We start from the raw sequence: 27,110 nt of genomic DNA on the forward strand, positions 1-27,110 counted from the left end.
CCCTTTCCCCCACGTGGGCCGCGCCCCGGCTCACTCCCCGGCCCAACCCGAGCCAGCGCTCCTTCCTCCTCACGCGCACAGCCGCCACAGGCGCTCGCCCTCCCCCGCGATTCCCTCCCTCGCTGCCAGGCCGGTCCCGCACGTCAGCTTCTTCCCCCTCCCCTTCTTCCTCCCCGGCGCAACGGCCTCCGATGTCCCCGGCGAGCCCCTTCCCCTGGGCCCGCGCGCCAGGGCGTTACAGCCGCCCTACAAAGCCCGACGCCTCCCTAGGGTTTCCCCCAGGTCCCCGCCGTGCTCGCCCGCACCAAGCCCTAGCCGCCGCGCTCGCCATCACCGCAAGCCCCGGGTCGTCGCCGCGCCGTCTCCTCGCCGCCTTCCTCCGTCACCCAAGCACCGTGGGTCTACCTCGGTCGGGTAAGGACCCTCTCCCGCCTCTCTTTCCCCTCGGTCTCGCTTCTCCGCGGCCGTGCGCGCTCGCCGGCGTTCCCGAGCCCTCGCCGCCGTCGCCCCGCCACTACGGCCACCTTGGCCCTCCCCGAACCCACTGGATGTGACGCCCCGAAAATTTCGAATTTAAACTACGCGTTAAGATGCCCTGACCGAAAATTTATCCATCACAAAACCCGGACTCTCTCCTTTTCATCGCCACACCGACGGCCGACGCGAGCCTGACCGCCGCTCCACTCACACGTTAGAGTAATTCGTAGAGACTGTTCGACGCCAAAACCCTAAAACCTAACCAGATCACTGTCCCGTTCCGCTTCGCCCGTTGGCCTGTCGCTCACGCGCGATCGCCCGCCGCGATTAGCGCCGGTGCGACTCCTTTTCTTTTCCCTCTCCTCGCGCGAATCCCGCGCGCGTGGCCGACCGGCCGCGGTCGCCGCCGCGACCGGCGCCGACACGTCTCTCTCTCTCTCTCTCTCTCTCTCCTTCTCTCCTTTTCTTTCCCTCTTCCATTTCTTTTCTTTCTTTTCTTTCTTTTCTTTTCTCTCTTTTTCTTTTCTTTTTCCCCTTTTCTTCTTTCTCCTTCCTTCTTTCTTTTCCCTCTCCTTCCCTCTTTCTCTTCCCTTCCCGGCTTCCCCTGCCAAGCGCCCGCACGCCGCCCAGGCCGAGCGCCTGCACCGCCCCGGCCGTGTCGCGCACGTGCCCGCCCCGCGTGCTCCGCGTGCCCCGCGTGGCCACGCACCTCGCCGCGCCGCCCGTCGCCCGCACGCCCGCCCTGGCCCGCGCCTCGCCGCGCCGCCCGCGCGCGCACGAGCGCGTGCCGCGCCGCCCGTCGCTGGCGCCCTGCCCGACCGCGCGCGCCGTCCCCTCCTGGCCACTGTGGCCGCACAGCGCCCAACCCTCGGCGCCCATGCCGCACGGCGACGACCGCAAGCCGCCGGGGCACCATTAATGGTGCCCCGTGCAGCCCGCCGGCCGCCACCCCCCCGAGGGCCTCCTTCCCGCCGCCCTCTCCCTATAAATCCCCCCCACCGCACAGCCCGCCTCCCCACGGCCTCCACCGCCACCTGCAGCCCCTCCCCGAGCCCGTAGCGCCACCGCCGCCCACAGCTTTCCCGCCGCCCGCCGCCCACCGTGGGGGCGCCCCCTCGCCCCACCTCGGCCCGAGGTAAGGCCGGGGATGGACTCCCCGTGCCCCCCTCCCCCTTTTTCCCCCACCCCCGGACCGCCGCCGTGCCCCAGGCCGCCGCATCAGGCCGGCGCCGAGCTCCTCTCCCCCTCCCCTGTTTCCCACGGCAAGAGGAAGAAGAAAGGGCTATTTTGCCCTTAGCCCCCTCCCTTCTTCCCTAACTGTTAAAAAGCCCCCCACTCTATTGGCCTTTTTGCAAGAAAGCCCCTGTTTACTATTTTCTTTCAAACTAAGTCCCCCCCCACAATGCAAACTTATTCCAAATAGGCCCTCACACTTTCTACTACACCCTAGCACTTCTGTAATTCACAAATAAGCCCTTCCCTTTTTAGAGAAACTTGCAAATAAGCCCTGGATTCCCTGTTTGACCCCTAGATCTCCCTTTACCTCGTCATTTTATGTGCGAAACGACCTCCGATCGACCTGAAATTTTACCACGCCCTTTCTAGCATAGTTCTAAGCACGCTATACAGAAATTACCCAAAAATATTGCCCCTACCTCCGTAACTAAATTACTTCCGATTCAAGCCTATCGGTAAAAGCTTTTAGTTCGTTCGCTTGATCGTGTGCCTGTTTGCTTGCGTCTTAGGAGACGGAGTGAACGAGGAAGGTCCCGACTGCGATCAAGTGAACGAGGACCAGTTCTGCGACCCCGAACCCGAAGGACAGTGCTTCGATCAGGACTTTCCGCAAGGACTGGACGATGGCAAGTTCAATTCCGCCCTTTGATGCATGTTTTTGTCCTAGTTTTTATAAACACAACCCGATGGCCTGTTTTATAAAATTGCATGGTTTTGCGTGCCGTAACCATGGTAGGATAGCCACCCTTGTTGTGACAATCATACCTTGACCACCTGATTTAATAAAGAAAATGCGTGTGTGTGGGAAAGGGTAAAATGTGGATTTGAGAAACGAGTCGGACGGGATGGATGGCATTTCTGTGTGAATTGCCGTTGGTGTGCTCGTACCTGTGTGGTTGAGCGTGGAGGGGAGATATCCATCTTGTCACCCCTAAGGACCGAGTTGATGTGTCGTCTCACCTAGCTTCCTGTCGTGCAAACCACTTGACCGTTGTATGGGCAACGGCTTGGCCTAACCCCACTAGTTAGTCTGATAGCCATCAGGAGAGCTGGGAGCAACGGGTGATCAAGGAGACGGGATAAGCTCTGTGTGACTTATGCCCCAGTTAAACCTCGGTGGTAGGTCGAATGACCCCTTGATAAATCCCGTGGTGGCTAGTCAGGTCTAGCTAAGGTGGGTAAGGGCTTCGATGGGATCTGCACCGGCACTAAGGTGTTCGTGCTGTGGTACCCCACCTGTGGGTAAAGTTGCACACCTCTGCAGAGTTGAAAATCTATTCGAATAGCCGTGCCCACGGTATTGGGCAAGTTATGGTGTGGTCACATAACTAGTGTTTCTCTCTGGGAAGGGTTGAGCTGGTGTGAGTGGTTTGGAAAGTGTCCGGCAGTTGTGCCGTGTGCTACGGCGGACGGGGAGTCCGGTAGCAGTTTAAAACTTGGATCCTGCGTGGATCAACCTTGTATGCTCTTTGGTACTTGAAAGCTTGTTTTGAAAATGTTTTAAACGAACCATTGCATACAACCGAGATTTCCGCAAACAAACCCTAACCGTACCCTTGGATTACCCCTTTGCATTAATTTCTGTTATACCCCCCTCCGTGGGTGTGATTGGACTTGCTGAGTACCTTTGTACTCACCCCTTCTTACTTTTACAGTGGAAGACCCAGACTACGTCCCCGAAGACAACGAGTAGGGTTTCGTCCTGCACCCAGTCTTGCCTGTGGTTGAGACCACCATCGGATTCCGCATGGCGCAAGACTCTGATGATTTTCTTTTCGTAGCTAGTGTAGTAGTGTGGGTTCTGGTTGTAATCCTCGCGATAGTGGCGCTTCACTGCCCATTACCGCGTAGAGTTGTACGGTGATGTACCATCTGATGTAATAAAAGTGTTATCAGCCTCCTGGGACTGATAAATCAACACTTTTAAGTCTTCCCTGATGGGGGGACGCTTCAGGTGGTATCAGAGCCGTAGGCTGGCCGTAGGACGTGACCCTAGGAGCGAGACCCTTTTTCAGGCCCTAGAACTTGTCCCGATTTAGAAATTTTCTGCACAAACACTCACCACTGGTCTTTGCCTTGTTCCAGATGGCTGGCAATGGATGGGTTAGCGGAATCTGCCACGCAGAGCCCGGTCTCCCCAAGTTACTATTGCTCAGCCTGGAACGCGTTGGGATCATGGAACCACCGGAGTATGCCTACCGTGAGTACCTCGCCGGAGGCACCCTTCGGTGCGACATGATGGTTTTTGTGGAGAGAAGCACCCGCTACCCCGATGTGGACCCTTGGTTCATCTCCACTGCTGGTTTCCGCTTCCCCGACACCTATCGAAAGGCCGCTCGTAAAGCCCTGCGACAGCTGCGTGTGCTCTACAGGCGCCACCTTCAGCGGACCCCCATGGGATTTTTCCCACCCGCTGAGGGGAGAGGACGCACTTGGATTGCCCGAATGAGGGGACTTGGACGAGAAGAAGAAGACCTAGAAGATACGGTCTCCCACCTATCCATCTACCTTACTGGCTTGGATGCACTCTGCCGCGAACAGTCGGCGCAACTGAAGCAGCTAATCCGTGGGATTGAAAGGATAACCCAGGAGCTGGAGGAACAACGGACAAGAGCTGCAAACGCCGAGTATTCCTTAGCCGCCCTCTAAGCCCAGATGCAAGAATACGAGAACCGCAACGGAATAGGTGGATGGATAGAGGAAGAAGAAGAAGAACCCATGGAAACCCATTGGGATAAGGGTACTCAGACCGAAAATGAGATGGATCGGTTCCTTCCAATAAAGAAGCGCTCTATCAGGACCGAGGAAGAATCCCCGTAATAGGATTAGCACTCCAAGTTAGAACCCGACCCTAATAACCCCGTGCCCCTGGAAACTGTACCCCACCATGTTGCAATAATAAGTGATATCTACTCCCTCGTTGTACTTGTACAAAATTTGTTTACCATGTTCATGTTTCAGATGGCTGAGGAAGGATGGACCCAGGGCGATTGCCAAGCTGCACCTGGATTCCCCAGCCTCTTGATCAACACCCTGGAAGACCTTGGCGTTACGGAGTGCCCAAGGTACTACAGCCGAGAGTACGAGCACCATGGTACCCTCCGCTGCAGGGTGATCCTGGTCATCGCCAGGAGCAACCGCTACCCCGACATCCAGCCTTGGCGAGCGACCGCCCCAGGATTTAGACACCAAGATACCTACCCCCTGGCCATCAGAAAAGCACTCCGTTATTTGTGCCGGATTTTTGAAGAACACCTCGCCCCCACGCCAGCGAAGTTCTTCCCGCCGGCCATCAGGACCCCAGTCTGGGAAGCACGCATGAGAAACCTGGAGCGACGTGGCCACGAAGAAGGCCCCCTGTACCAAGTGGCTACTTACCTAGCCGCCTTGGACCAACTCTTTGATGAGCAAGCCAACCTTCTAAGGGAGCAGACCCATCGAGCCGAGCAAGCAGAGCTCGCAGTGAGATTACAGCAGATCCGAGCCGCCCACGCCGAGGCAAGAGCCGCAGCCGCGGTCAGTAACGAAGCAGTCGCCCAAGAAAGCCTCAGGCAAGCCCGAGACCGGCGCATGCAAGATTGGACCCGAAGTGGGACACCAGTCCCGGCGATAGGGGAGGACCATGTTTTACTTGGGACGCCCATCATAGGATGGGGACCCCTTTTTGGAAACACACAAGCCCCACCCGGGAACCCTGAAAGCTCTGCTGCCGCCGTCGAAAGGGATGCTGAAGCGCAACCCCTGGCCGGTGGAAACCCAGAGGACGGCGAGCAAGGATTACTCGCGCTCTCCGCCCCAGAAGAAGGCCTGCCCCGCGAGTAAAATGACCGGCGCCACCCTAGTGATGTGTCCCCAGCCACTTTTGTTGTTGTGCCTGATCCCAGACGAGTAGTACGAGACCTAGCCTTACCCTAAGTTGTACCCCCTTGCAGTAATAAAATGGTTTGTGCTTGTTGTTTGTGATGTTGTGTGCTGGCTTGTTGTGTGCTGATTATTTATATGAGTACCGGCAGGAGGTAGATTCTGCCTTATATATATATGAATTAAACAACTTAAACATCACATAAACGTAACCCCAATCTACCCGATCAACAGGTGACCCCCCGGAACGTCGCGAGGGCCTCCCGTGGCCGGAACCCCGTAGCCGCTAGTGTCGGAGCACATCCCGTTGAACAAGATCTTCCCCAAGGAGAACAAGAAGTAAGCCAGAACCGAGGGGGAAGTCAAGAAGGAGAACAACTACCACCACCCCCACCCCTCGGAGACCTGGCGCAGATCATCCATAACCAGACCCTCATATTGGAGACTCTGGCGAATGCCCTCATTAACCGGCAGCCACGAGGGCAGAATATGAACGACAAGCTGACGGCCTTTCTAAGGACCAAGCCACCTACCTTCGCCGGATCCTGCAACCCGTTGGATGCTGACGACTGGTTGCGAGTAATTCAGAGGAAGCTCGAACCATTCGAATGCCAGGACCGGGATAAAGTCCTTCTGGCAGCCCACCAGCTCACCGGAACAGCGTTATCCTGGTGGGAAAACTATTGTGCCGCAGCCGAAGATGCCTCTACCATCACCTGGGGAGAATTTGTAAGGGAGTTCCGCCGCTACCACATCCCTTCGGCCACTATGAAGCGCAAGGCGGATGAATTCCGCGCACTACAGCAAGGAAGCATGTCGGTGGAAGAGTACACCCACCGGTTCATAGAATTGGCCCGGTACACGCCGGAAGAAGTAAATGACGACGATAAGAAGCAAGACATGTTCAAGAAGGGGTTAAGCCCAGAACTCCGGACCTTGCTTACTCCCCAGATCTATCCGGACTTCAACACCCTGATGAACAAGGCTATCCTCACAGAAAGGGCCAAAGCTGAAGAGAGAAAGGATAATAAACGCAAATTCCTGGAAAGTAAGGCCCGCCAACAGGACCGCTTCCAAAAGCCGAGGAGCACCAACTACACTGCACCAAGATCTCAGGCCCCAATGCAGTATAGGACCCAGTCCCAAGTGACAGGATCGCAGGCCCCGCCTAGGAGTCAGAATACCACGAGGGCCCCGCAGAGCAATGCAAGCCAGGCCGCCCCTGACAACAACAATGTTAGGGCCTGTTTCAACTGCCGCGAGATAGGGCATTACATTGCCAACTGCCCTTATGCCAAGAATAAACCGGCCACGTCAGCCTTCTCCAACACAGTGAATGGACCCAGACCAGCCCTGACTGGTGCCAACCGTGTGCCCGTCCGCAACAATGACAACAGTCAGCAGACGAAGCAGCCCCAGCAGTCGTTTGGACGAGCCCGCGTCAATCACATCGATGCGCAGGAGGCTCAAGAAGCTCAGGGCGTAGTGCTCGGTGAGTACCTAGTCAACTCAGCTCTGGCGACAGTACTATTTGATTCTGGGGCATCGCACTCGTTTATATCCTCAAGTTTTGTGGAAAAACACAAAATACCTACAGTACTACTAGCTACACCCCTATTAACCCGGACGCCTGGAGGCGACATCAATTGTCAATTAGGTTGTCCACGGGTAAGGATCAATTTAAGTGGGGTAGACTTTCTAGCAGATTTGGTAGTACTTAAGCCTGGGGGAATAGACGTGATCCTTGGGATGGATTGGTTAAGCCGACACAATGGTCTCATAGGCTGCACTGACAAAGTGGTACACCTAACAAACCCCGAAGGGATACAAGTGATCTGCCATACCCGGGATAGTGAGTTTGACCCAATGATGTTTAGCATGGAAGCCAAGCCCTTAGAAGGAGTTCCGGTAGTAAACGAATACCCGGATGTATTCCCCGAAGAGCTTCCCGGTATGCCACCGGATAGGGATATAGAGTTCGTCATTGACCTTATCCCTGGAACCTCCCCTATAGCCAAAAGACCCTATAGGATGGCGGCATCCGAATTGACAGAATTAAAGAAACAACTAGAAGAGCTGCAACGAATTGGTTTCGTCAGACCAAGCTCGTCACCATGGGGAGCCCCAGTCCTATTTGTCAAGAAGAAAGATGGGAGTATGAGGTTGTGTGTAGATTACCGGGCACTGAACGAGGTTACCATTAAGAACAAGTACCCCCTCCCCAGGATTGATGACCTTTTCGATCAGCTAAAAGGAGCCAGGTACTTTTCTAAGATCGATCTAAGGTCAGGATATTTTCAACTCAAGATTAGGGAAAGTGACATCCCTAAGACAGCTTTTGTCACTCGCTACGGGCAATTTGAGTTCACCGTAATGTCCTTCGGACTAACCAATGCCCCTGCCTATTTTATGAACCTCATGAACAAGGTATTTATGGATGAGCTGGATAAGTTTGTTGTAGTCTTTATCGACGACATACTTATCTACTCCAAGAGTATTCAGGAACATGAGCAACATCTGCGGGTAGTATTGGAAAAGCTAAGGACACATAGGCTATATGCCAAGTTCAGCAAGTGCGAATTCTGGCTGGAGAGAGTAGCTTTCCTTGGTCACATCCTAACCGCGGAAGGTGTAGCAGTGGACCCAGAGAAGGTCGAAGCAGTTTCCAACTGGCAGCGACCGACTAATGTTAGTGAAATCAGAAGTTTTCTTGGATTAGCCGGATACTATCGGAGATTTATCGAGGGATTTTCCAAGATAGCCCGACCCATGACGGAACTTCTTAAGAAGGAGAAGAAGTTCGCCTGGACGGAAAGTTGTGAAAGAAGTTTTCAAGAGTTGAAACAAAGGCTGACAACCGCCCCAGTGCTGACCCTACCGGACATTCATCGGGATTTTGTCATTTATTGTGATGCATCCCGACAAGGATTAGGGTGTGTGCTGATGCAAGATGGGAAAGTCGTTGCATATGCTTCCCATCAACTCCGGAACCACGAGCAGAACTATCCGACCCATGACTTAGAATTAGCAGCCGTAGTGCATGCCCTCAAGATCTGGAGGCATTACTTGATCGGGAATAAGTGTGAGATTTACACTGACCATAAGAGTGTGAAGTACATCTTTACCCAACCGGATTTGAACCTGAGGCAGAGGAGATGGCTGGAGTTGGTTAAGGATTACAATTTGGTAATCCATTATCACCCCGGAAAGGCGAACGTGGTAGCCGATGCCTTAAGCCGGAAATCCTATGGACCCAAGGATGACAATCTGCGCGAGGAAATGGCATGATTAAATGTGCACATTGTTCCTCGAGGTTCCAGCCAAGTGCTAAACGTTCAATCGACACTAGAAGATGGGATTAGAGAGGCCCAACGATCGGATCAAGAGTTAATGAAAATCCGCAAACAAACCGGAGAAAACAAAGCGCCAAGTTTCAGAGTGGACGATAAGGGGACGTTATGGTACGAGGATAGAATTTGTGTCCCCCAGAATGGAGATTTCCGGCAATTAATCATGGACGAAGCCCATAACTCGGCCTACTCCATCCACCCAGGATCCACCAAAATGTATATGGACATAAAGCAAAAATATTGGTGGAATGGAATGAAGGCGGATGTTGCACGATTCGTGGCCCATTGTGATACCTGCCAAAGGGTCAAGGCCGAACATCAAAAGCCGGCAGGATTATTGCAACCCTTGCCTATCCCGGTTTGGAAATGGGATGAGATAGGAATGGACTTTGTAGTAGGTCTACCCCGATCACAGAAGGGACACGATTCCATATGGGTAATAGTGGATCGACTCACTAAATCGGCTCATTTTATACCCGTACGGACCACTTATGGTGGAGAAAAGCTGGCAAAACTCTATGTAGAAAACATAGTAAAACTACATGGGGTGCCTAGCAGAATTGTCTCAGACAGAGGAACCCAATTCACCTCTAGATTCTGGAAGAGTTTGCATCAAGCCATGGGCACCAAGTTGGATTTCAGCTCCGCGTATCACCCGCAGATGGATGGTCAGACCGAAAGGGTGAATCAGATTATGGAAGATATGCTGAGAGCATGCGTCCTGACCTATGGACAGGACTGGGAGCAGAGTCTGCCTTATGCGGAATTTTCGTACAATAATAGTTACCAAGCCAGCCTGGGCATGTCGCCATTCGAAGCCCTCTATGGAAGAAAGTGCAAAACCCCCCTGATGTGGTCGGAAGTTGGGGAGCGTGCACTAGTAGGACCCGCACTCATAAAAGAAGCAGAAGAAAAAGTAGCGGAAATCCGCGAGAAATTGAAAGCGGCTCAGTCCCGACAAAAGAGCTATGCGGACAAGAAGAGGCGAGAAATAAGTTTCAATCTGGGAGAATTTGTCTATCTCAAAGTCTCACCCATTCGAGGGACACGAAGATTTCAGGTGCAAGGAAAATTAGCCCCTCGATACATTGGGCCGTATCGGGTTCTGAAGAAAGTTGGAGCCGTGGCGTACCGACTGGAGTTACCAGAAGAAATGTCAGATATACACCCAGTATTTCATGCCTCGCAATTAAGAAGGTGTCTGAGAGTACCTGAGGGAGAACACGTGCCGGTGGAAACAATAGACCTGCAACCGGATCTGCGGTACCAGGAAGTGCCGGTCAAAATCCTGGACACTGTCACCAGGAGGACAAGAAACTCTGAGGTGCGGATTTGCAGGGTTCAATGGAGCAGACACGGAATAGAAGAAGCAACCTGGGAACGCGAGGAAGCGCTAAAGAAGGAGTTTCCCCATCTATTCAAGAGTCAGCCGAATCTCGAGGACGAGATTCATTTAAGTGGGGTAGGTTTGTGACGCCCCGAAAATTTCGAATTTAAACTACGCGTTAAGATGCCCTGACCGAAAATTTATCCATCACAAAACCCGGACTCTCTCCGTTTCATCGCCACACCGACGGCCGACGCGAGCCTGACCGCCGCTCCGCTCACACGTTAGAGTAATTCGTAGAGACTGTTCGACGCCAAAACCCTAAAACCTAACCAGATCACTGTCCCGTTCCGCTTCGCCCGTTGGCCTGTCGCTCACGCGCGATCGCCCGCCGCGATTAGCGCCGGTGCGACTCCTTTTCTTTTCCCTCTCCTCGCGCGAATCCCGCGCGCGTGGCCGACCGGCCGCGGTCGCCGCCGCGACCGGCGCCGACACGTCTCTCTCTCTCTCTCTCTCTCTCTCTCTCTCCTTCTCTCCTTTTCTTTCCCTCTTCCATTTCTTTTCTTTCTTTTCTTTCTTTTCTTTTCTCTCTTTTTCTTTTCTTTTTCCCCTTTTCTTCTTTCTCCTTCCTTCTTTCTTTTCCCTCTCCTTCCCTCTTTCTCTTCCCTTCCCGGCTTCCCCTGCCAAGCGCCCGCACGCCGCCCAGGCCGAGCGCCTGCACCGCCCCGGCCGTGTCGCGCACGCGCCCGCCCCGCGTGCTCCGCGTGCCCCGCGTGGCCACGCACCTCGCCGCGCCGCCCGTCGCCCGCACGCCCGCCCTGGCCCGCGTCTCGCCGCACCGCCCGCGCGCGCACGAGCGCGTGCCGCGCCGCCCGTCGCTGGCGCCCTGCCCGACCGCGCGCGCCGTCCCCTCCTGGCCACTGTGGCCGCACAGCGCCCAACCCTCGGCGCCCACGCCGCACGGCGACGACCGCAAGCCGCCGGGGCACCATTAATGGCGCCCCGTGCAGCCCGCCGGCCGCCACCCCCCCGAGGGCCTCCTTCCCGCCGCCCTCTCCCTATAAATCCCCCCCCACCGCACAGCCCGCCTCCCCACGGCCTCCACCGCCACCTGCAGCCCCTCCCCGAGCCCGAGGTAAGGCCGGGGATGGACTCCCCGTGCCCCCCTCCCCCTTTTTCCCCCACCCCCGGACCGCCGCCATGCCCCAGGCCGCCGCATCAGGCCGGCGCCGAGCTCCTCTCCCCCTCCCCTGTTTCCCACGGCAAGAGGAAGAAGAAAGGGCTATTTTGCCCTTAGCCCCCTCCCTTCTTCCCTAACTGTTAAAAAGCCTCCCACTCTATTGGCCTTTTTGCAAGAAAGCCCCTGTTTACTATTTTCTTTCAAACTAAGTCCCCCCCCACAATGCAAACTTATTCCAAATAGGCCCTCACACTTTCTACTACACCCTAGCACTTCTGTAATTCACAAATAAGCCCTTCCCTTTTTAGAGAAACTTGCAAATAAGCCCTGGATTCCCTGTTTGACCCCTAGATCTCCCTTTACCTCATCATTTTATGTGCGAAACGACCTCCGATCGACCTGAAATTTTACCACGCCCTTTCTAGCATAGTTCTAAGCACGCTATATAGAAATTACCCAAAAATATTGCCCCTACCTCCGTAACTAAATTACTTCCGATTCAAGCCTATCGGTAAAAGCTTTTAGTTCGTTCGCTTGATCGTGTGCCTGTTTGCTTGCGTCTTAGGAGACGGAGTGAACGAGGAAGGTCCCGACTGCGATCAAGTGAACGAGGACCAGTTCTGCGACCCCGAACCCGAAGGACAGTGCTTCGATCAGGACTTTTCGCAAGGACTGGACGATGGCAAGTTCAATTCCGCCCTTTGATGCATGTTTTTGTCCTAGTTTTTATAAACACAACCCGATGGCCTGTTTTATAAAATTGCATGGTTTTGCATGCCGTAACCATGGTAGGATAGCCATACCTTGACCACCTGATTTTATAAAGAAAATGCGTGTGTATGGGAAAGGGTAAAATGTGGATTTGAGAAACGAGTCGGACGGGATGGATGGCATTTCTGTGTGAATTGCCGTTGGTGTGCTCGTACCTGTGTGGTTGAGCATGGAGGGGAGATATCCATCTTGTCACCCCTAAGGACCGAGTTGATGTGTCGTCTCACCTAGCTTCCTGTCGTGCAAACCACTTGACCGTTGTATGGGCAACGGCTTGGCCTAACCCCACTAGTTAGTCTGATAGCCATCAGGAGAGCTGGGAGCAACGGGTGATCAAGGAGACGGGATAAGCTCTGTGTGACTTATGCCCCGGTTAAACCTCGGTGGTAGGTCGAATGACCCCTTGATAAATCCCGTGGTGGCTAGTCAGGTCTAGCTAAGGTGGGTAAGGGCTTCGATGGGATCTGCACCGGCACTAAGGTGTTCGTGCTGTGGTACCCCACCTGTGGGTAAAGTTGCACACCTCTGCAGAGTTGAAAATCTATTCGAATAGCCGTGCCCACGGTATTGGGCAAGTTATGGTGTGGTCACATAACTAGTGTTTCTCTCTGGGAAGGGTTGAGCTGGTGTGAGTGGTTTGGAAAGTGTCCGGCAGTTGTGCCGTGTGCTACGGCGGACGGGGAGTCCGGTAGCAGTTTAAAACTTGGATCCTGCGTGGATCAACCTTGTATGCTCTTTGGTACTTGAAAGCTTGTTTTGAAAATGTTTTAAACGAACCATTGCATGCAACCAAGATTTCCGCAAACAAACCCTAACCGTACCCTTGGATTACCCCTTTGCATTAATTTCTGTTATACCCCCCTCCGTGGGTGTGATTGGACTTGCTGAGTACCTTTGTACTCACCCCTTCTTACTTTTACAGTGGAAGACCCAGACTACGTCCCCGAAGACAACGAGTAGGGTTTCGTCCTGCACCCAGTCTTGCCTGTGGTTGAGACCACCGTCGGATTCCGCATGGCGCAAGACTCTGATGATTTTCTTTTCGTAGCTAGTGTAGTAGTGTGGGTTCTGGTTGTAATCCTCGCGATAGTGGCGCTTCACTGCCCATTACCGCGTAGAGTTGTACGGTGATGTACCATCTGATGTAATAAAAGTGTTATCAGCCTCCTGGGACTGATAAATCAACACTTTTAAGTCTTCCCTGATGGGGGGACGCTTCACTGGATCTTTTCCCCGTGCTCCCCTCTCTCTCCCCGTGCTAGCCGTGTCCCGAACCAAGGCCGGAAGCGCCCGTTTGCATGTATTCCGGCGAACCTCTGCCGCCTCCACCGCGCCCAGTGACTGCCGCCGCCGGAGCCCGACCGGAAGTCCCCCCGCCGTCCGATCCAAGCCTACGGTCTGGATTAGATCCAGTCCGGTACGCGATCCAAGCCGTTAGATCTCAAAGCGACGATCTGGATTGGTTCCCAATCGGTATTAGATCTCAGCCGCTCGTTTAAAATCCGGTGGACCGCGTGAGCTTCAGCCGCAGATCTCGCCCCAACCGTCCGATCTTGATCCGAAGGCCGACGATCGCGCGTACCCCTTCATGTTATAGTTTCTAATCTGGGCCGTATAAGTCAGATCCGACGGCTCAGATTAAAACGTACCCTTTCGGCCCTGTCTTTTTGCTAAAGAGGCCCTGTCTTTCTGAAGAATCAACCCGCAGTCCATCAGTAACTCAAAAATAATTACAGATAGGCCCTTTCTCTTCCCTTTTGACCCCTGAGCTCTCTGGATTTAGGTTTTCTAGTCCTTGTTTGGAGTTTTTGCAGGCTAGCCCCTGGGCCTAACTTTAATTAGGTTTTAGCCCTCAGTTTTTGCACAGAACCCCCTGGAAGCTCCAGTTTTCTTACAAATAGGTCCCTGGATCTTGTTTTAAGCATAGTTTTCGCGTTTTAGCTCCGTTTTAGGTGTTCTTTATATCCACGCGATCGTTGTAATGCGTAGAATAGTTCTAGGCCAGAATTATGTGCTGTTTCATTGTCTTGGTGTACTGTTTCTTATAGTTTGCCATTGTTTGTGCATGTGTGTATGTATGGACTATGTTTTGATGATCGTGAGTAGACGCGGAGCCTTTGGACGAGTACCAAGAGCAGCCGTCTTCCGAGCAGTTTGAGCAGCAGCCGGGAGAGTACGAGGAAGGCAAGTATAACATGAACCTCCTATCACTTTTAAATACAATTTCATACTGCATTTTAATACTGTATACCTATAAGGACTTCCTAGCCACCTTTATATCCTTATATATATCCTATGGGTTGCATTTTTGGTTAGTTGTGCTAGGTTGCTGCGCTATAACGTATCTGGGTCCTTTTTAATTAATTTGATTAATGGTCTTATGCAACTTAATTCTGGAGCCGACCCTCTGTGCTGTGTGCTTGAGTGGTTTGTGCGTCCTTAAAAGATGTTTTTGTTAGAAACATGGTTTAGGGGGCCAGCACGGTGCTTAGTGCCTGGTTGGCCACTCTCCATAAGGACCAGTTCATAGAGCGACAACCTGGGACAACCGCGCAACCACAAGACTGGAATGGGACGGTCTTGACTTACTAATTAGGTCGTGTTGGTTCGGGAGTAACTTACCTGCGTGGGCAAGAGGGGTGGTAAGCTTCAATGGTCCCTGCTCCTCCGGCTTGGTCTGTGCTGTGTGTCTTGTACCCCCGGAGGTGGGCCCCATCGTCGCTGATCCAGAATCCTTAGCAGTTACACCTTACCAACGTGTCCTTTGTAACGGTCTCGTAGTGTGCTTGCTAGCCGTCTCACCTAAGGAAGTGTGATGAATAACTAGCGTAGCTCACGACTTGTGGGTAAAGTTGTGCAACCTCTCGAGAGTGTAAAACTGATATATCAGCTGTGCTCACAGTCATGAGCGGCCCAGATCCTTCTTTTGATTAGTGGGGTTATCAACCTTTGACGAGGGAGATTCCCCGGGTAGTTTTGGTTTGGATGGTTCTCAGTAGTTCTTAATTAATATTGATTAATTTCTTATGCAATTGGGTTATGGTAATTCATCCACTTGTAGTAATTAGCCTTAATAAAATTTGCCAAGACTAAAAGCTAATGCAGTTGAGTCAGCTAGCCTAGAGCCTCATAGTCTGTGTTATACTTGTTGAGTACTAGTTTGTACTCACACTTGCCTCTCTACTCTTCTGTTCTATTTCGGATATCTTCGACTGCTGCTCAGTGCCCGGCAACGTGGAGGACTACGTCAGCGGCTTCGACGACTTCTAGGCGTTTGTCTCCCAGTCGACGTCCCTGTGGCGCCCAGCTCTTCATGTATTCATTTTACGCTTCCACATTCCTTGAACTGATTCTTGATTCAGTTGTAATAAAGATATTCATTTTATAATTTATACGCTTGTATTCGTGACATGTGTTGTGATATCTTGATAATCTGTTGTATATATGCGTGACTTGATCCTGGCGCATATATGATTGCTCGATTTATGTTCTTATAAATCGGGTGTGACAACGGCCTTTAATGTCCATCACGCGCGACCCTCCTGCACACCAACTCGGTCGCGGCCTGAGCTCGCCCAGCGGGAACTCCGTCATGCGTTGCACGCAACCGCTCTGCACGTCGTTGCCCTGTTGGTCACGCGCTCGCTTCGGCCTTGCCGTGCCCTTGCTGCGCGCTACACTGCTCTGCCGCGCACGCGTTGCTCCACCCGCGCGCTCGCATCTGCCACACCCTCGTTCCTGCCCTCGCTACTCCCGAACCGATGCGTTGTTTCCACTGTGCTGCGCTCCAGCTCTTGTTCGCCCAACGCTCGCGAGCAAGCACCGTCTGCTCGCCTGAAGCCGTCGGCTACGCTCCTGCGCTCGGCTCACGCGCGCCACCCGCGCTGCTCCTGCTCCGGCCATGAGCCGCCACTGCACGACGCGCGCATCCAACCCGTCAGCGCCGAGCCGGCCTCGCTTCGCCCCTGGGCTTGGCCTACGGTCCTCTTGGCTGCACTTCCTGCCCTCCAATTTCCCCCTCGCGTTGCAGCTCCCCGACGTAGAACACGACCACCCGCCCTGCACAGCTCAGCCCAGCTTCTGTGCTCGCCTGGCGTCTGCGTCCGCGCCGCTGCTCCGGCTCTCGCTCGCGCTGGCACCGCTCCGCGTCGCCTGCAGCCGCCGCCTGCTGACCGAGCCGCGCGCCGCCTGCGCTAGCGCCTAGCGCGCCGCCCACTCCCGCGCAGAGCCGTTCGCCCACGCCTGTGCGCTAGCGCCGCCAGCCTCTCGGTGCCCCCCACTTGCGCCACTGCCTGGGCCGCGCTGCCGCCTCGGGCTCCCGCTCGCCTCCTGCGATGCCCGCGTGCATGCTCTCACCGTCTGCGCCATGCGCGCGTCGCCCGAACAACCGCGCTGAGCCAGCGCCTCCGCACGCCCGCTGCCGCGCGTCACCTGCTCCTGCGCGTCAACGCGCCGAGCCGCCCGCGGTACGCGCCGCTGCTGCCGTAGCCTGCGCGCCTGGACCGCGCGTCCGCTCGGGCTGGCCCCACCTGCACCTCACCTCTCCGCTCCGCGCTCTCCGCCCCCGCCTGCCGCGCGCGCCCGCCTGGGCCCGCCAGTTCACGCGGCCTGAGCCTCCCTGCGCCCCACACGCCGCCGGCCCGCGCCAGCGCACGCCTGGGCGCCGCCCCGCCAGTACGGCCGCCTGCCCTGAGCCGCAGCTGCGCGCCCCGCCTTGGGCCCGCCCAGCCCCGAGCGCCCGCGCTCCTGGGCCTGCTGCAGCTCGCGCCGCGTGAAGAAGGAGAAAGGGAGAGAGAGGAAAAAAAGATGGGGCTGCCGCCGGTGGAAGAGAACAGGATAGAGGCGGCTGGGAGAAAAGAAACAGAGGAGAAAGGGAAGTGGAGTTCTCCCAAGGACTTATGCGTAAAATCAGAGAACTGCAGGGACCTTTTGTAAAACAAAATTTCCCGTTAATTTATAATCCGAATGAAGAAATGCCCAAAACGAAAGTTGGAGAGTTTTTCAAACTCTACAACATTGCTTTAGGGTCCAAGTTCAAAAACTCAAAATTTGTATCTTTACACGGGAATCTTCGAACAAAAGTCGGATTGGAATTGCTTTTGTCCTAAAAGTGTAATTTTATAAAATTCAGGACTTAAATGCAAGCATTTATGACACGTCATGATGACGGGATAGACTCGTCATTATGATTGGATAGACATGTCATGATGACTTGCACTTTTTACACTTTAGCCCTAAGTAAATTTTGGAAATTACTTTTGTAAATCAAATATTTGCGTAAAAGGACTTATACTTTTATAAAATTACATAAACACCCTTATTTTTACCATTTTACCCAAACTTTTTACACACTTCAACGCACACATTTCAAATGCAACTTTCGAATAAATACATAACTTTTTACAGGGGATAAAATAAGAAAAACACATTTGCAAAACCACCCTTCACTTATTTCGAAATTACCTCCCATCCAAACACATTTTGCAAAAACAACCCTAGGTTTTTCTGTAATTACAAAAATACCCCTTTTTACTTGTACTTTTAAATTTTCAAAAGTTTCACATAAACATACACAAGCTTTACACTTAACAAACACATATTTCACACTAACAAAATATAGGTCTAGCATTACACATACACGAAGTGTCACACGCACCGTCGCCGTGGAGGATGCCTGAGCAAGCCTTGAAGCCCTTACCTTTCACGCGCACAAGCACCACCAGAACCTCTACATCCTATCTCCCCGTTTTGCCATGGCATTTCCTGAGCCCTCAACCCACATTCCGCATTGTCAGACCCGGGGCCACCGGGCTGGGCATGTTACGAAGTTTAAGAGATTAAGCCCGTCTTATCTCTTATTCATTTTATTTATCTCTTGTTTATCCCATTTAAATAGGAGATAGAGCTAACCAACACGGAGAGGATCTACTCGAGATCAGTTCTGGTGTGATCCCTCGGAGGGGGTTGGTTAGCATCTTTGTAACTCTGACCTCTCGGATATATAAGGGAGGTCAGGGACCCCCCTCAAAACAGAAGATCATTAGGTCATTCTACACCAAAGGGAATACAAACCACCATACAGGACGTAGGGTGTTACGCTCCGTGCGGCTTGAACCTGTCTAAAGTCTTGTGTTCCTTGCACCTTCGAGTTCCTGATCTCGGCGTCTCCTCACCCAAAACTTACCACCTTGGGTATATCCCTTGGTGGGCAGCCGGTTAAACACCGACAGCTGGCGCGCCAGGTAGGGGAGCGCGTCGAAGATCCATCGGCGAGCTCGATGGCATCGTTCAAATTCATCAGGTCAGTTCCCTCTCAGGGCACGACATTCGTTTTTGGTTCATGGGTCTGCGTCGCAGATGGTGCGGGCAGTTTCCGACGATTCCTCATCGACATGAAGCCAAAAACCCTCGTTGCGGATCTCCGCAGCGACCTCGACAAGTTCGTCGACGGGCTCGAAAACTTGCCGCTCCACACTTCCGTAGCACAGATCGAGATGGAGTCCGCTCCAGCCTCGACTTCTTCTGGTGTTGCGGCAATTCCCCCTGGTTTGGACGCGTTCCAATCTAGGGATCTGCATAACCGATCTCAACTCGGCTTGTGCGAATCGGCCACTGACCTTCAGGAGGCCAACGCTTCTGGGTCCCTCTCCATGTTAGCGAAGGACCTGGACTTGCTACTCCAGGTCAGAAAGCTTGAAGCCACCGCGTGTCGGGGGGCTTCGGGTTGTTACGGTACCGGTGATTTGGAGGTCACCTCTCTGTCGGAAGGGCACGTGGTGCACTGGAGGGGCATGTCGCTCCCCAATCTACTCGAGGCAGAGGGTCAACTCGTGACCCACCTTGAGCCCTTTCCTTTTCAAAAGGGCAGGCCTTTGGCCACCGTGGCGGAGGGGTCGACTGAACTAGTCGACGAAAGCTCTCATGAGCTCTCCTCCCGCCAGGTGCTGATGGCCGAAGAAGGCGAGGGCGATGAGGACCTCCTCATCATCAACTTTGAAGCGATCTCTGAGGATGAGATCACAGCCGACGCCGTTGATGAGAACGACGCCGATCGCGAAGCGCGGAGGGCCAGGAACAGGGCCCGCGCGATCCGGCGGAGGAGGGCCAACGAACGAAGGCGATCTATGCATTGCGAGCTCGACCCTGAGTTTGCTGCTGTAAGCGAGCGGGGTTTCCGGACTCCGGTGGCCAACATCGCCAGGGTAACGGCCATCCTTGAGCGCAGCCATGATCCGGAAGTGCGTCAGGCGCTCCTTTATGCACAGAGGGCATGGATCCAGTTGGATCAGCACAACCCAGCGCCCACCATCAGGGAGGAACGCGTGGGCGAGAGCCGGAGCCAGGCTCACAGCCGAACGGCTGGCGGCTGTCCTCGACACCAGCTCAGCAACGACAATGCTCGCGGGAGCCAGACCCCTGGCGGGAGGCAACAGCCACCGCAAGGGGGTCAGCCACGACAAGCCAATCATCGACTTCCTCCGGAGGATTTGCGCCAGCACATAAATGAAGGCCGCGATGCGCGGACCGTGATTTCTTCCAGGCGCAAGACCCGCGAAGAAGCCGAAAATGAAGGTACTGACTGTAGCGATCGATTTCCTGCTTTCTCTGCACGTTTCAGCAGCTACAAGTACCCAGAGGGTTTCAAACCCATTGGCATCACCAAGTACGACGGCAAGCAAGCTCCTCAGCAGTGGCTCCGTTGTTACTCCACGGCTATCGACGTAGCAGGGGGCTCGAACGTCACCAAAGTCGTTTACTTCCCGATGGCTTTGGATCCTGCGCCGCTCACTTGGCTGGAGAGCCTCGGCAGCAACTCCATCGACTCCTGGGAACGACTTAAGAAGGTCTTCATCGACAATTTCCAGGGAGCGATTGCTCGTGCAGGTACTCGACATGATCTTGCCCAATGCAAGCAAGAACGCAATGAGCTCCTGCGGTCCTACACACGTCGCTTCTTCGACGTCCGCGCCACCATCGCGAACATCTCGGAGGAGGACATCATCGACTGTTTCTACAACGGCATTACCGACCCGAGCATATACAGAGACTTCGGGCGGAACAGGCCGAAAACTGTTGCGGGCCTTCGTGATATGATGCATGATTGGTCCGAGCAGGAGGAGAAGATGCGGGAGCGGTTCCCGCGGCACCACGATAGTAGTGTGCGGCGCCCAAACGACAACCGCAGCGACAAAGGCCAGCGGGACTTTTCCGGGCCACCCCGGAAATGAAAGCCAGATGATGTCATCGCGGCTATCGATCGTCCTTCGCGGGGCAAGAAGTCGACAACTCAGGAGGAGTTCGAGAAGCTCCTGCAAAAGAAGTGCCCGTGGCACCCGGGCGCCAGCCACGCCGCCATCGACTGCTACCACCTTCGGAGGACGTTTAGCAACACCGGTGGTGGAAGGAAGAATAAGAAGCCTGCTGACAAAGAACCCGAGGATGACGACCACGACGACTAGGGGTGCAACTCGAAATTCCAGGATGCCTCGAAGGTCATCAACGTTATCTTTGGAGGAGATGAGGATTTTGGTTCCAGGCGGGACCAGAAGCTGCTTCTTCGAGAGATCTTGTCCATTGAGCTGGCGGTACCATGACCACTCCGTTGGTCGGAGGTCCCCATCTCGTTCTCTCGTAATGACCAGTGGACGAGCTTTTCCAAGCCCGGTAAGTTTCCCTTGGTCCTGGATCCTGTGGTAGCGGAGGTTAAGCTTACCAAGGTCCTGATCGATGGCGGGAGCGGGCTCAATCTCATCTTCGTCAACACTTTGAAGAAGATGGGCCTGGATTTCAAGGAGATGCTGGTTCCCAGCAAGTCTCCCTTCTACGGCATCGTCCCAGGTAATGCGGCGCACCCGCTTGGTACGGTGGTCCTCCCAGTCACCTTCGACACGCGGGAGAATTATCGTACTGAATTCATCAAGTTCGAAGTGGCTACTTTTGATTCTTCTTACCATGCAATACTGGGTCGTCCGGCGCTTGCCAAGTTCATGGCAGTGCCGCATTATGTCTACTTGCTTCTTAAGATGCCAGGACTCGGTGGAGTGCTCACCCTCCGCGGTGACTTGAAGAAGTCGTATGACTGCAATCAGGAGGCGATCCAGTACACTTCGACTACTCGCGTGCCAGATGCTTCGGGAGAAGTACTTGCGGCCGCGCAGCAGCTCTCCCAGACCGGGCTGGAGATCCCTTCCAAGAAGGCCAACAAGTCGAGCATCCAGTCGACTGATGATGTGGCCCTCAAGACGATCCAGCTCCAGGAGGGAGATTCATCCAAGTCTGCCATCATCGGTGCGGGCTTGGGTGACAAATAGGAACTCGCGCTCGTCAGCTTTCTTCGGGCTAACCGAGACATATTCACATGGAAACCAGCGGATATGCCAGGGGTGCCCAGGGAGTTGATCGAGCATGCTTTGAATGTACACCCGAAGGCCACGCCTAAGAAGCAACGCCTGCGGAGGTTTGCCCACGACAAGCGTGAGGCCATTAAACGGGAGATCGCTAAACTTCTCGCGGCTGGATTCATTAAAGAAGTAATCCATCCAGAGTGGGTAGCGAATCCCGTCCTTGTAAAGAAAAAGAACAATGAATGGAGAATGTGTGTCGACTACACCGATCTCAACAAGCATTGCCCAAAAGATCATTTTGGGCTGCCGCGTATTGACCAAGTCGTCGATTCGACGGCTGGATGTGTCCTTCTTTGTTTTCTTGATTGTTACTCAGGGTATCATCAGATTGCGCTCAACGAGGAGGACCAAATCAAGACTGCATTCATCACGCCGTACGGGACTTACGCCTACAAAACAATGTCCTTCGGGTTGAAGAATGCAGGAGCAACATATCAGCGTGCGATCCAGATGTGTTTCGCGGATCAGCTGCACCGAAATGTTGAGGCCTATGTGGATGACGTGGTAGTCAAAACCAGGGATTCCGATAACTTGATCGTAGATTTGGAGGAAACATTTAGCAGTCTACGCAGATATCGGTGGAAACTCAATCCCACCAAGTGCGTTTTTGGAGTACCTTCAGGGAAATTGCTCGGGTTCATCGTCAGCAACCGGGGCATCGAAGCCAACCCTGTAAAGATCACTGCCATTACTGATATGGAGGCTCCGGCCACAATCAAGGATGTGCAGAAGCTAACAGGTTGTATGGCGGCCCTGAACAGGTTCATCTCCCGACTCGGGGAGAGAGGACTACCTTTCTTCAAGCTCCTAAAATGCCAAGACAAGTTTCAATGGACGGAGGAGGCCGAGCGGGCTCTGCAAGACTTGAAAATCCACCTCCAGTCACCTCCGATCCTTACAGCTCTGCTACCGGAAGAGGACCTACTACTCTACATCGCGGCGACAACCCACGTTGTCAGCAGTGCTATTGTAGTCGAGCGAGGCGAAGAAGGCCATGCGTTTGGCGTGCAGAGGCCTGTCTACTTCGTCAGCGAGGTCCTCTCTGAATCAAAGGTACGGTACCCAGCTGTTCAAAAGCTCTTATATGCAATTCTAATTACATCAAGAAAGTTGCACCACTACTTCGACGAGTACAAGATCACTGTGATTACGGATTTCCCGCTGGCGGATATTCTCCATAATCAAGATGCCACGGGACGCATATCTAAGTGGGCAGTGGAACTGGGGGCTTTGTCAATCGACTTCAAGCCACGCACTGTAATCAAGTCACAGGCTCTAGTCGACTTCATGGCGGAATGGAGGGAGAATCAAGTCCCAACCCCAGTGGACAAGCCAGAGCACTGGACCATGTATTTTGATGGGTCCCACAAGCTCGATGGCGGGGGCGCTGGTGTTTTGCTTATCTCCCCACGTGGCGAACAACTGAAGTACGTCCTTCAGATCCTATGGAAGGTATCCAATAATGAAGCCGAGTATGAAGCCTTGCTTCACGGGCTTCGTTTGGCGATATCACTAGGGATCAAGCGACTACTCGTATATGGCGATTCTCTTCTTGTTGTTCAGCAGGTCAATAAGGAATGGGACTGCAACAAGGAGACAATGGATGCATACGTACAGGAAGTGCGCAAGCTGGAAAGCAAGTTTTCCGGCTTGGAGGTCCACCATGTGTTACGGGAGCACAATGTTGGTGCAGATATCCTATCCAAGTTGGGGTCAACGCGCTCTCAAGTCCCGCCGGGGGTTTTCGTCCAGAAGCTCGATCAGCCATCCATCAAGCCTTCCCCGCAGGTAACCATCGACTCGGGTTCCCAACAACCCGATCGAGAGGTGATGGTGCTGGGGGAGGACTGGCGAGCGGCCTTTATCGACTTCATTCAAGACCAACGGTTACCAGCGGGAATTGACGCCAAGAGTGCAGAAGCGGTACGCGTCTTGCGAAGAAGCAAGGGCTTCGCCCTGGTCAACGGCAAGCTCTACCGGCGTGGCGCTCGGTCAGGAGTTCTCATGAAGTGCGTCACGAAGGAAGATGGTTACGACATACTGCGGGAGATCCACGAAGGCGTCTGCGGCAACCATGCGGCTTCAAGAACGCTGGTTGGGAAAGCATATAGGGCCGGCTTCTGGTGGCCCACTGCAGTCACCGACGCGGAGGATCTCGTGCGCAGGTGCCAAAATTGTCAATTCTTCGGCAAACAGACGCATGTCCCCCAGCTCATAGTCTCATCACCATACCGCCATCCTGGCCTTTTGCCTGTTGGAGCCTTGACATGATTGGGCCCTTCACGACGGCACTAGGCGGCTTCACCCATGTTCTGGTGGCTATCGACAAGTTCACTAAGTGGATCGATTACAAGCCGATAGCCAAGCTCACGCCAGACCGGGTCGTCGACTTCATCTCAGATATTATGCATCGCTTCGGCTTCCCCAACTCCATCATCACGGACTTGGGGTCAAACTTCACGGCGAACCAGTTCTGGGAGTTCTGCGAGAATGCTTGCATTGAAGTTAAATATGTCTCGGTTGCACACCCCAGGGCTAACGGACAAGTCGAAAGGGCGAACGGCTTGATCATTGACGGCCTCAAGAAGAGACTTTATGATGAAAGCAGCAAGAAGGGAGGCAAATGGGTGCATGAGTTGCCACATGTCGTCTGGGGGCTTCGGACTCAGCCATCCAAAGCCACAGGACAAACACCCTTTTTCCTCGTGTATGGATCCGAAGCTATTCTACCAGCCGATATCATGTGGAAGTCTCCAAGGGTCGAAATGTACAGTGAAGGCGAGGCGGACGAGGCGCGGCAGTTAGAGCTCGATTCCGCGGAGGAAGCTCGCTGTACCGCCCTTGTTCAGTCAGCCCAGTACCTGCAGGGGATCCGGCGATACCATGATCGCAACGTCAGGGAGCGGTCATTCAGCGTCGGCGATTTGGTCTTGCGTCGTATTCAGGACGAGTCTGGCCTACACAAGCTCAATTCAAGGTGGGAAGGCCCGTTCGTCGTCAAGCAGGTCACAAGGCCAGGGTCTTATCGACTACAATTCCCCGATGTTCGCGAAGTCCCGAACTCCTGGAACGTTCAAAACCTGCGCAAGTTCTACACTTAAGTCGAGACTCGGTGATCGCTAATTCCCCGGGGGCTCAGAAGATCTCCTTTTCCCGAGTCACTCTGGAGGCCATGAGCCACACGACTCGGGTTGTACACGCCTTCTTACTTCCACGATGGCCAGTGTCACGTGCAAACATATATATATCGACTTCTTGTCACGCATGACGCGGGGGCTACGGCCACGGTCATCCCCTTTCGACATTCGTTTCCCACAGAGCCCTCGGCCCTGGCTAACTCCTCGGCATATCGAGTTCCGCCGTGACCTTCGGTGGTCGCACGCGACAGCGGTCGCACTTTTTCCAACACAGTCGATCCGTTCGACTGGCCTACACCTAGTACGTTGGAACGGCTCGCATAAAGAGCTACATCGACTACATTCTGAGTGGCTGCACTCAGAACAGTCTCGTTTTTGCCAAAAAAGAATGGCAATCTCGCGGCGCTGCCCGCACCCGCTCCTTGCAAGTTTGATCCGTCTGTCCGGGTCATACCTAGCTTGCGGAGCACGCTCACAGAAGGAGCGCTCCTCAACTACACTCCGAGGTCTCATACTCGGGGTAGTCCCCTCTTTGCCCTATGCACGGCAACCCCGCGACGTTGCTCGCGTTCTTTCCTAACAGGTCTAGACCCGCTCGATCGAGTTGTGGCTACTCTATTAGACGAATTCTAGCTGCCCTTCGGGTCGTTGCACCCAGGGACACTCCTACTACTTGAGTCTCGTAAGCCTGGATCCCAATTCAGCTCAGATATGCAAGCAAGTAGAGTTGTCGAGGGAAGCATTTACATACGAGAATGATTAAGTGTTTCATATACCCTAATCCTGCAGTACATTATGTACAATTTGTTCTGCTACAGGTTGGGCCTCTAGTAAGTACTCTTCGAACCGCTCGTTTGTGCAGTCCGCCGCCATCCCTTGCGCGAAGATGCTCAGCTGCGCGTTCGGCACGAAGGACTTGACATAGGCAAGCGCATTGCTCACGCACGCGACCGGAGCCTCGGATAGGAACTTGAGCACCTTCTTCGGGGCTTCGCGGAGTCGCTCCAGCAGGGGCCACGGGCCTGCATCGCCTTCTTCTGGCGGATCCACCATGTCCACCAGCTCCTGGGCGGCCCCCCGGAGGTCCTCCAGCTCCTTGCGCTGCTGCTCGTCCTTCTCGCTCAACGCTTTGACTTGCTGAAGGCAGTCGACGAACTGACGTTCAGTGTCGCCGATCACCTTCTGCAGCCTTTCGACATCATCTGTACGTCGATACAGCATATTCTTCACGTCAGTAAGCAACTCCTCTTTGTGTTTCGTTATTTTCCTAAGCTCTGTGATAAGGGTACTTCAGCATCTAATGGGGAGTTACTGAGGGAAAGTACTCGAGTGGAGCCAGGGCCTACCTTGGTGCGCCTTCTTCTCTGCCTTGAGCTGCTCCTGGTACTCTGCTTTTTGCTCCTTGAGCTGTTGTTGGAGCTCGGAGTTGGCCTTCTCCATGTTTTTCAGGTCGTTCTTGGGCAGCCAGGTCTCTCGAGTCCTTTCTTGCTTCAGTATATCAAGTTCTCGCTACAGATAGCAATTCTTCATGATTTCCTCGGAGACACGCTTGTCCAGGGCAGCTAGCTCTCGCGCGTCACTCACGACCGCGCGGAGTTTCTGGAGGGCCAATCCCCGTTCGGCAAAATGGTAGAATGTGACGATTTCGTCGACATTCTCCTTGGGGAAAGGTTCACGGAAAGAGGGGCGCCAGTTGACAAGGTTCTTCTCTTGCAGCAACCCCTCGGAAACCAATTTTTTCAGATTGTTGAGGGAGCACTTACTGTGTGTCCACCCCGTCGTCAATGGCTCCGCATCCTTCTTCATTCCCTCGATCTCCGACTTCTTGGATGCCATCTCCGATGCGCTAAGCCACGAGATGCTCGGGGGCTGCGGGGAGAGGGGTGGGGAGGTTGGAGCGGGAGGATCTCCTTGAGGGGATGGCGGCGGCGTTTTGGTTCAGATTGGGGTTTTGGTGGTTTTTGGCGGACTGCGGATTGAAAGCACAATTTTCCCTCCTATTGCCGCGGGGTTAAGTAACTAGCGGGATGGGGAAAAGTTACTGTTCTGAAGTTCAAGAGTCGTTTTGTGGAATATTCCGAAGGTGAAGGGTCATTTGGTGATCTAATTGGATTAAATATTCAATTAATCATTTTTTCAGGGCTAATTATCCCAAAAAAGGGGTTTTTCGAATCTTTGGTCTAATTACATCATTTGTACCATCGCTTTGGTCTCCCCTTAACGTGTCATTGTTTAGCCTGTGTGCCACGATTTTTGGACCCTTATCTCCAATTTTGTGGGATTTGGATTCAAGGCTCGGGGGCTGCGGGGTACGTGGCATCGACTACTTATTTTTCGAATTTCTTTGAAGGATAAAGAGGATTACAG

The sequence above is a fragment of the Panicum hallii genome, chromosome 6, assembly GCF_002211085.1.
Source record: "Panicum hallii strain FIL2 chromosome 6, PHallii_v3.1, whole genome shotgun sequence".
Classification (NCBI taxonomy): Eukaryota; Viridiplantae; Streptophyta; class Magnoliopsida; order Poales; family Poaceae; genus Panicum; species Panicum hallii.